This window comes from Colobus angolensis, unplaced genomic scaffold (assembly GCF_000951035.1).
Source record: "Colobus angolensis palliatus isolate OR3802 unplaced genomic scaffold, Cang.pa_1.0 Scaffold561, whole genome shotgun sequence".
NCBI lineage: Eukaryota > Metazoa > Chordata > Mammalia > Primates > Cercopithecidae > Colobus > Colobus angolensis.
The window spans coordinates 238,061-247,742 of record NW_012119166.1 but is presented as its reverse complement, the minus strand read 5'-3'; the positions used below and the strand labels follow the sequence as shown (position 1 = coordinate 247,742).

The 9,682-nt window shown below is 37.8% G+C and overlaps 1 protein-coding gene across 1 annotated transcript in view; it reads left to right on the top strand.

Moving 5' to 3' along the window:
- Positions 1-9,682, top strand: part of LOC105525880 (chromosome unknown open reading frame, human C16orf87) — a gene marked incomplete at its 5' end in the record, with an annotated part of 31,073 nt that overhangs the window by 12,381 nt on the left and 9,010 nt on the right. The window lies entirely within an intron of this gene.

Here is a 9,682-nt window from a genome sequence, read left to right as displayed (position 1 = left end):
AAAAAAAAAAAAAAAAAAAGAAAGAAAGAAAGAAAGAAATGCTCAGGCTGGGCACAAGGTCTCACACCTGTAATCCCAGTGCTTTGGGAGGCCAAGGCGAGCAGATTCCTTTGAGCTCAAGGGTTCGAGACCAGGCTGAGCAACATGGCAAAACCCTGTCTCTAAAAAAGAAAAATACAAAAAATTAGCCAGGCGTGGTGATGTTAACTCTGGAGGGTGTCCAGGTTCTTGGTGTCTTGAACAAAGAACTGGACAAAACACACAAAGCAAGGAAGGATTGAACGGATTTAATTGAAAATGAAAGTACAGCGTGGGAGTGGGCTTGGAGCATAGGCTCTCAAAGGCCCTGTTACAGAGTTTTTGTGAGTTTAAATACCCTCTATTTGGGGCACACCCTATGTAAAAGGAGAGCAGAAGTAAGGTTACAAAGTCATTTACTTGGCCTACCCCCTATAGAGAGGATGAAGTAAAGTTACAAAGTCATTTACTTGGCCTATGCTGTATGAAGAGGATGTTTCCTGTTATAGCCGAAGTGTGAGATCGCCTTAGGTTCCCTGCCTCCGGACCCTATTTTTTTGCCTCAATGGTGTGTGCCTGTTGTCTCAGCTACTTGGGAGGCTGAGGTGGGAGGATTGCTTGAGCCTGGGAAGCAGAGGTTGTAGTGAGCGGTGATCTCGCCGCTGCACTCCAGCCTGAGTGACAGAGTGAGACTCTATCTCAAATTAAAAAAGAAGAAAATTTTAATTTTAAAAACTATAGAAGAAAATAAATTTCTAAATGAGACACTAGTTCATAAAATTTAGAATTTAAAATTTAATAAAATTAAAATTTTAGAGTTCCCTGTAAAGGAAAGAAAAATAAACAGTAGGAAATTATAATTGCTTATTAGAATTTTAACTGTGTAATTTTCAATGAGTAAAACGTTTAGGGTAAGCATAGTCAAGTAAATAACCTTCTCATTTTTTACTGGGAGAAAGAAAAAAAGGAAAAAACCTAAACTTAGTTTTCAAATTATTCTTTAATATAAGTTAATAGGCTAAGGCTGATAAGCAAAGAAGTTTATAAATGACAAGTTCACTTTTAGTTAAGGGAAAAAAATGGAGAAATGATTATCACCTGTACCTTTTATAAAACCAAAGTGATTGAGTATTAATTCAGTGGTATAAGTGGTCCTCAACTCTGAATTGACTGTGGAGGTTTGGTTTTGTTATTCAGAAAGTATTGTTCTTTACTTGCTGGCCCGGCGCGGTGACTCACGCCTGTAATCCCAACACTTTGAGAGGCTGAGGCAGATGGATCACTTGAGGTCAGGAGTTCAAGACCAACCTGGCCAATGTGGTGAAAACCCATCTCTACTAAAAATACAAAAATTAAAAAAAAAAAAAATGCAAGCCTCGTTCCTTACTTGCTAATTGCATAAAAGTGCTGTACGTTCCTATATGGAACATGGCTTTTATGTAGTTGATTTTTGTAGGGATTTTTTTTGCCTTTTGATGAAAAAAATGCATACCTTTGCCTCTGAGCCTGTACTTTTAGGTTCTTAATCATACAGTCTATGATATCTATATTCATCTTCAAAACACTTTTCATAGAGTTCTTTGACTTCTAATTAAGACTGATTGTTTTTAGGTCTGCTGTACAGCTGTTGTACTAGGATTTCTTTTCATTGTACTCCCAGGATAATCCCTTTCTTTTCTTTTTTTTTCTTTTCTTTTCTTTTCTTTTCTTTCTTCTTTATTCTTTCTTTTTGAGACAGAGTCTTGCTCTGTCACCCAGGCTGAAGTGCAGTGGCCTGATCTTGGCTCACTGTAACCTTCACCTCCTGGGTTCAAATGATCCTCCTGCCTCAGCCTCCCTAGTAGTTGGGATTACAGGCATGTGCCGCCATGCCCGGCTAATTTTTTTATTTGTAGTAGAGACGGGGTTTCTCCATGTTGGCCAGGCTGGTCTTGAACTTCTGACCTCAGGTGGATCTGCCCACCTCGGCCTCCTAAAGTGCTGGAATTACAGGGGTGAGCCACCGCGCCTGGTACTACTCTTTCTTATATACTGTGTGTTTGTTCCTTTTAACCCATGTGTTTTTACTTTTGGAACAAATTTCCCAGAAATTATTTTATTCCTGGAAAAACTTTTCCAGAAAAGACATAATGGTACATTTCTTATCTTATATTGTGGAGAGTGCCTTTGTTTTGCATTCACACTTTAATTTTGTTCTCATTCTTCCTTGGCATTCAGTGGGTCCTTTCCATCTGAAAGCTCAGCTCTTCAACTCAAGTCGGTTTTTATTCATTATTGCTTTTCTCCCCATTTCCTTTCCTTTTCATTCTGGCATGCCTATAGGATCATGTTAGGATTGTGTTGTACACTGTATTGGAAATTGACACTGTATTGGAAGCAGGATAAAGATAGGCAGTACAAGGGTAGTGGCTCAATGATTTCATCAAAGACTTAGTCTCTTCACTTTCTTCCACCTTAAGAAGATGTGGCTTACCCTCATTGTTCTGAGGTAGTTCTTATTGCTCCTCTAAGCATCCTATACACATTTCAAGAAGGAAGAAGAGGGAAGAGCAGAGAAACAAAGGGGCATGCCAGCTATGCTTCTTCCCTAGAAAAAATCTTTCTGGAAACCTTACCCAGTTTCACTTACCTGTCATTGGCTAGAGCTAGATGCCACCTCACCTGCAGGGAGAGTCTTGAGAATGTATACCGATTTTAGGCATATTGCCCTCTTTAACAGAACAAGATTCTGTTCTTAATGAAGACGGGGAGAAGGAATAATGGGTAGATAATTAGCAGTTCTGTCATAGGGATATCTATTAGGTTTCTTAGATCTTTCCTTCATTTTTCTTTACTTTCTGTCACATTCTGTTTTGGTCTTTTTGCTTTATTCCAGGACATTTTGTTGATCTTCTTTTCTACATCTATAATTTTGTCATCGAGCATGTCCACCATTTAGCTTATTAGCACCTAAACTTTAGCAGGGTATCTTGTTTTCTAATTTCTTCTTTTTCACAGAATTTTGAAAATAGTTTTATTGTGGTAAAATATAACAAAATATACTATTTTAACCATTTATAAATATACAGTTTAGTGGCATTAAGTACATTCATATTGTATTCTTAACCATCACTACCATCCAGTTCCAGAACTTGTTTTTCCAAACTGAAACTCTGTACCCATTAAACAATGACTGCCATTTCCTTCTCCCCCATGCCCCAGGCAACCACCATTCTACTTTCTCTGTCTGTGACTTTCACTGCTCTAGGCACCTCATGTAAATGGAATCATACAGTATTTGTCCTTTTGGATCTGGCTTATTTTACTTAACACAGTGTCCTCAAGGTTTCATCCATGTTGTAACATGCATGAGAATTTCCTTTTTAAGGTTAAATAATATTGCATTTTATGTATATGCCATATTTTGTTTATTCATGTATTAATCAGTGGACACGTGGATTGGTTTAACCTTTTTGCTATTGTGAATAATGCTGCATGGTATACAAATACCTGTCCTGATCTCTGCTTTCATTTCTTTTGAGTATATGCCCAGAGGAATTGTTGGATCATATGTTGATTCTATTTTAATTTTTTGAGGACTGACTTTACTGTTTTCCATAGCAGCTCCATTTTACATTTCTACCAGCAGTGTACAAATGTTCCAGTTTCTCTACATCCTCACCAACAGTTATTTTCTGGTTTTGTTTTGCTTTGCTTTTTATAATAATCTGATGAGTATGAAGTGGTATCTTGCTGTGGTTTTGATTTGCATTTTCTTATTCACGTGATATTGAACATCTTTGCATGTGCTTAGTGGCCATTTATATATCATCTTTGGAGAAATACCTATTCAAGTCCTTTGCCCATTCTTGAATTGGGGATTTTTTTGTTGTTGTTGACTTGTAAGTTCTTTATATTATTCTGAATAGTAATCTCTTATCTTGTAATAATTTGCACATATTTTCTCCCATTCCATGTATTGCCTTTTCATTCTGTTGATAGTGTCCTTTGATACACAGAAGTTTAATTTTGATGAAATCCATTTTGTCTGTTTTTTTTTTTTTCCCCTTTCATTGCTTTTGCTTTCGCTTTTGGTATCATATCCAAGAAATTATTGCCAAAATCCAATGTCATGAAGCTTTTCCAAGATTTTTAAAGCAATTTTATGGTTTTAGTGGTTATAGTTAGATATTTGATCCATTTTTGTGTATGGAGTAAGATAAGGGTCTAACTTCATTTTTTGGCTAATGTGAATTATGCTACATTGTGTAGATACCCAGTTTTCCTGTTACAACTTGTGGAAGGTACTGTACTTTACCTTGAATTGCCTCAGACTCCTATTGAAAATCCTTTGACTGTATGTATGTGTTTATGTCTGAGCTTTATTTTTATTCCTTTATGTCAGTACCATACTGTTTTGATTATTATAGCTTTGTAGTAAGTTTTGAAATCAAGAAGTGTGGGACCTTTAACTTTGAATTTTTTCAAGATTGTTTTGGCTATTTGGAAATCCTTGGGATTCCATGTGAATTTTAGGATGGGTTTTTCTGTTTCTGCAAAAATAATTTTATTCTTAATGATAATCTCCTTTCAGATCTCTCAAGGTATGCATTAGAATGCTTTTTGTTGTTGTTGTTGAACTATCTTTGTTCTTCCTGTTTTATTTTGGCTCTTCTCTCGACTTTTATTCTCTTCTTACAGCTAGTAATGTTTAATTGGCTGTTGGTTTGATACAAATGAAGGACTTGGTTTATCAGTGTAAATAAGTTTAATGAATATCCTACACTGTTTTAAACGTCTGTCTTGACAACAGAGCTCTTCAGTGTATAACTGGGAGTTTAGTGGCAGGAGGTGAGCAGGCAATACACTGGTGAATTCCCTTATTGCCAAAATAAGGCAGGCTTCATTCTGGGGTGGAATGTGAAATCTCCTACAATATTTCATTCCTGTGAGGAGCTGACTTTTTCCTATGTTATGGAGGTTTGAAGTTCTCTTGCACATTGCTCTGTTCGTAAGAGCTTCCTTATGTCAGTTGCTCTGTATACATAGACCCAACTGTACTGCAGTAGTCTCTAGTTATTTTGATGGTCACCTGGTGGCCTGCTCTCCCTTACTGTACTTTTTGTCCTGCCCTGGGATTATCCTTGAGAATCCTCCTTTGGGAGGAACAGCTCTCCCTTCTGTAGCAGCTATCACTTACTCCTATTTTTGAATTGTAGTTTATTTTATTGTTGTTTCTTATCAGAACCATCAGGTTGCCAGTTTGCTGAAATTCTGTAATTTTGGGTCATTAATAGTACCTTTTTCTTGTTTCCAGCACCACAGATATATTTTCCTTTTTCTCCTTCCCCTTTTCCCATGTTTCTTCTCATTCAATGGGATTTTGAGAAGGCGGTGAGGTAAATGTGTGTCCTATCCGATTTTATTTATTCAACAGTCTGTGTAAATAATGTTCTAGGTTCTGCAAATAAGGTAGGCAAAGGATTCCTAACTTTCATAAAGCCTGTATTTTGAGCTTTAGGAGACGTATTGAGCATATAAGTAAATAAATAACAGATTATAGCTGTAGTAGATTACCGGAAGTGACTTGGGCTGGGAGAATCAGAGCAAATGACCTGTATATGGATATCTGAAAGAAAAAAAAAAAAAAAAGCTTATCTCATGAAGAGCCTTGGGAAGAGAGCTCTAGGCAGAAGGATTAGCATATACATAGACTCAGTGGAGGAAGGAGCTCGTTTTATTAAAAGAAAGGCACGTCTGGAGTGTAGTAAGCAAAATGGTGAGCATGAGCATCATGAGACTGGAGAAAGAGGCAAATGCCAGATCTGTTGGGGACTTGTCTTTGGTAAGGAATTTTTACTTTAAATATGGAAAAAAGCTAATGAAAGGCTTTAGAAGGGAAGCTATGCAGTTTGATTTTTTTTTTTTTTTTAAGATAATGTTGACTGATATGTAGATAATAGGTTTGGCTGGGATGTTGCCCATGGAGGTGGAGAGAAATGAAGAGATTATGGGTATATTTTGCAAGGAGTACCTGTGGGCCTTTGCAATGGTACAGGAAGCAAGATGAGTCACAAATGACTACAAGTTATTTGACTTGTACAACCAGGTGATGCTTTTTACTAACATGATGAAAGTAGGAGGAGTAACAGATTTGGGAGAGGGCAAATCAAGAGTTATTTTTTGATTCAATTTGAAATGCCTTTGAGACGTTCAAGTGAATTCGTCAGGTAGGCAATCTAGAGTTTAGGGAAGAAATCAAGCAGAAGGTGAAAACTTTGTAGCCATTATAACAATAGTGTTTAATGCTGTGGGTTTATGAGATGATCTAGGCAAAGTCTAAGTAAGAGAAGAGGCCTCTGGGCAGAATCCTGGGGCTTTGACATTAGATTGGGAAAGCACCTGGGGGAAGGGCACACAGCAAAGGCAATTAGGAGGAGTGGCTGGTGAGATGAGGAAACTAGGGGAGCCTGAGAATCAAGCGAAATAATTTCAAGGAAAGTAGTAGTCATCTTTGTTGAAGTTTTGAGAGATGGTGTAAGATGGTAAGTGAGGTGTCTATTAAGATTTGATAACAGGTTTTTTTTATTATTATTATACTTTAAGTTTTAGGGTACATGTGCACAATGTGCAGGTTTGTTACATATGTATACATGTGCCATGTTGGTGTGCTGCACCCATTAACTCGTCATTTACATTAGGTATATCTCCTAATGCTATCCCTCCCCCTCCCCCCAACCCCACGACAGGCCCCGGTGTGTGATGTTCCCCTTCCTGTGTCCAAGTGTTCTCACTGTTCAATTCCCACCTATGAGTGAGAACATGCGGTGTTTGATTTTTTGTCCTTGCGATAGTTTGCTGAGAATGATGGTCTCCACCTTATCCATGTCCCTGCAAAGGACATGAACTATCCTTTTTTATGGCTGCATAGTATTCCATGGTGTATATGTGCCACATTTTCTTAATCCAGTCTATCATTGATGGATATTTGGGTTGGTTCCAAATCTTTGCTATTGTGAATAGTGCCGCAATAAACATACATGTGCATGTGTCCTTTTGTTGTTTTTGACAATCAGTTTCATTGGGATAGGAATTATACTGGAATAGATTTGATGAGTGAATGGGAGATGAGAAACTGAAGGCAGAAAGTACAGGCACCTCTTTTGAGAAGTTTGGCCGTGAAGAAGTTTGCAGAGATGACTGGGTTGCTGGGGGAACAAACCTAAATTCACTGTTAGACTTTAATAGGCATGCTATATAAAGCTTTATCTATCACTATTTCTCTTAACCTTTATGTTTTTGAGAAATTCTAAGCATATGCAAAAGTAGAAAATGACCAACCCTGCCCCATCCACAATCCTGTCTATCTCTTCCCTTGCATCATTTTGAAGCAAATTCCATATAATTTCAGTTATAAACATTTCATTATGTTTCCAAAAGATGAACATTAAAAAATGTAAGCACAATGCCATTATAACATAAAAAATTAATAATTCCTTGTTATTAAATATCCAACTTGTATTCACATTTTCACTTTTCTCATACATTACCTTAGAGTTTTAAAAACAGATTTTAAATAAGGTCCACAAATTGCGTATGGGTGCTATCTTATTTATTTATTTTATTTATGTATTTATTTATTTAGGCAGAGCCTCGCTCTGTCACCCAGGATGGAGTGCGGTGGCACAATTTCAGCTCACTGCAGCCTCCTCCTCCTGGGTTCAAGCAGTTCTCATGTCTTGGCCTCCTGAGTAGCTGGGACTACAGGTGCACACCACCATGCCTGGCTAATTTGTGTATTTTTAGTAGAGACAGGGTTTCATCATGTTGGCTAGGCTGGTCTTGAACTCCTGACCTCAGGTAATCCACCCCCTTCGGCCTCCCAAGATGCTGGGATTACAGGCATGTGCCACCACGCCCCGTCATTTGTGTAAGAACAGGGTGTCACTTTGTCACCCAGGCTGAGACAGGGTCTTGCTCTGTGGCCCAGGCTGGTCTCAAACTCCTGACCTCAAACAGTCCTCTTGCCTCGGCCTCCCAAATGCCTAAAGTGCTTCTGGATTACAGGCATGAGCTACTGAGCCTGGCTAGATGATTTTTTTTTTTAACCCTCTTATTATCTACTATTTTCTCTTTTTTTCCTTGCAAGTTAGATGTTGAAGAAATGGCATCACCTGTTCATTTGTGTGTGCTGCTTGTATCCCCATGGTGTCAGTTAACATATTCCTTGAATAACTTCTCTTTTTCCTATTAGTTGTAAGTTAGATCTAAGGGCTGGAGAGATTGGAATTTTTTTTTTTTTTTTACAAGACTACTTAATAGGTAGTGATGTGTACCTCTATCTGGAGGTGCTTAAAGTCTGCTTCTCTCTCTCTTTTTTTTTTTTTGAGATGGAGTTCGTTTTTGTTGCTCAGGCTGGAATACAATGGCACAATCTCAGCTCACTGCAACCTCTGGCTCCTAGGTTCTAGCAATTCTCCTGTCTCAGCCTCCCAAGTAGCTGGGATTACAGACATGTGCCACCACACCCAGCTAATTTTGTATTTTTAGTAGAGACGGGGTTTCGCCATGTTGGTCAGGCTGGTCTCCAACTCCTGACCTCAGGTGATCCACCCACCTCGGCCACCCAAAGTGCTAGGATTACGGGCGTGAGCCACCGTGCCTGGCCTGCTTCTCTCTCTTTTAGTGATGTTAGTACCTGCTGATGTTTAGTGCTTAGAACCTTTAGTTCATTGCAGGTTTTGAAAAGTGTTGATATTCTGATTCTGTCATTCCTTCTTCGTTTATTAGCTTTAACATGAGAAACCTCTTCATCTGCCCTTTGGTTACCCCGTGAGTAGCACAGTTTAAATAGGAAAAGCAGAAGAAATGCTTTGTTCTTTCCCTCTATTTAAGTTTTCAAAGTAATGAGTTGCTTCTTTAGTATCTTCGTATGGTGGCCAAGTAGTTTTTGTTTTTAATGTTAATATATTCATATGCTTGATATATTTCAGTCTATTAACAGTTATTATTTTTGTTGATACTCAAATTGTCCTATAATAGTAAGAACCTCTTCATGTTAGCCCGAGTCTTAACAACACCCTGCTTGTCTTTAATAACTTTCTTGCAATCTGGGATAATTAAATGTTCTTGTATTATCTGGTATATATCTAATTTGAAACTTCAGATTAATTCTCCAAGGATATGTTATTTGGAGATAATATTACTATTTTACTTTTCATTTTTTTACAGCAGTTTATTTAGCATACTTATTTTATAGTCTTTCACATTATTCCCTTTAGTTCTTTGGATATGAAGTTTTCTGTTTGTTTTGCCCCTTTACCACTGTGATTTTTGGCATTTGGGGAATTCTCTTTCTTGCTTTTGATTGCAGGTATGTGTTAAAGCAGGGTATCATATATAAGTTTATTGTTTGTCTTATCCAACATTTTGATTTGTTTAGAGTGGGAGGAGTGGCTTCTTGCATTAATTAAATCACCATATTTAGTAAAGTTTCCCTATTGCTATTCTATTTATGGTGCAACATGCTCTTATATCAGAAATTACCTTATCTGTGGCTAAAGTGAAAACTACTCACTTGCCTAGGGTTTTTATATTTGTTATGGATGCTTTCTGTTTGATTTTTTTTTTCTTTTTTTTTTTGAGACGGAGTCTCGCTCTGCCGCCCAGGCTGGAGTGCAGTGGC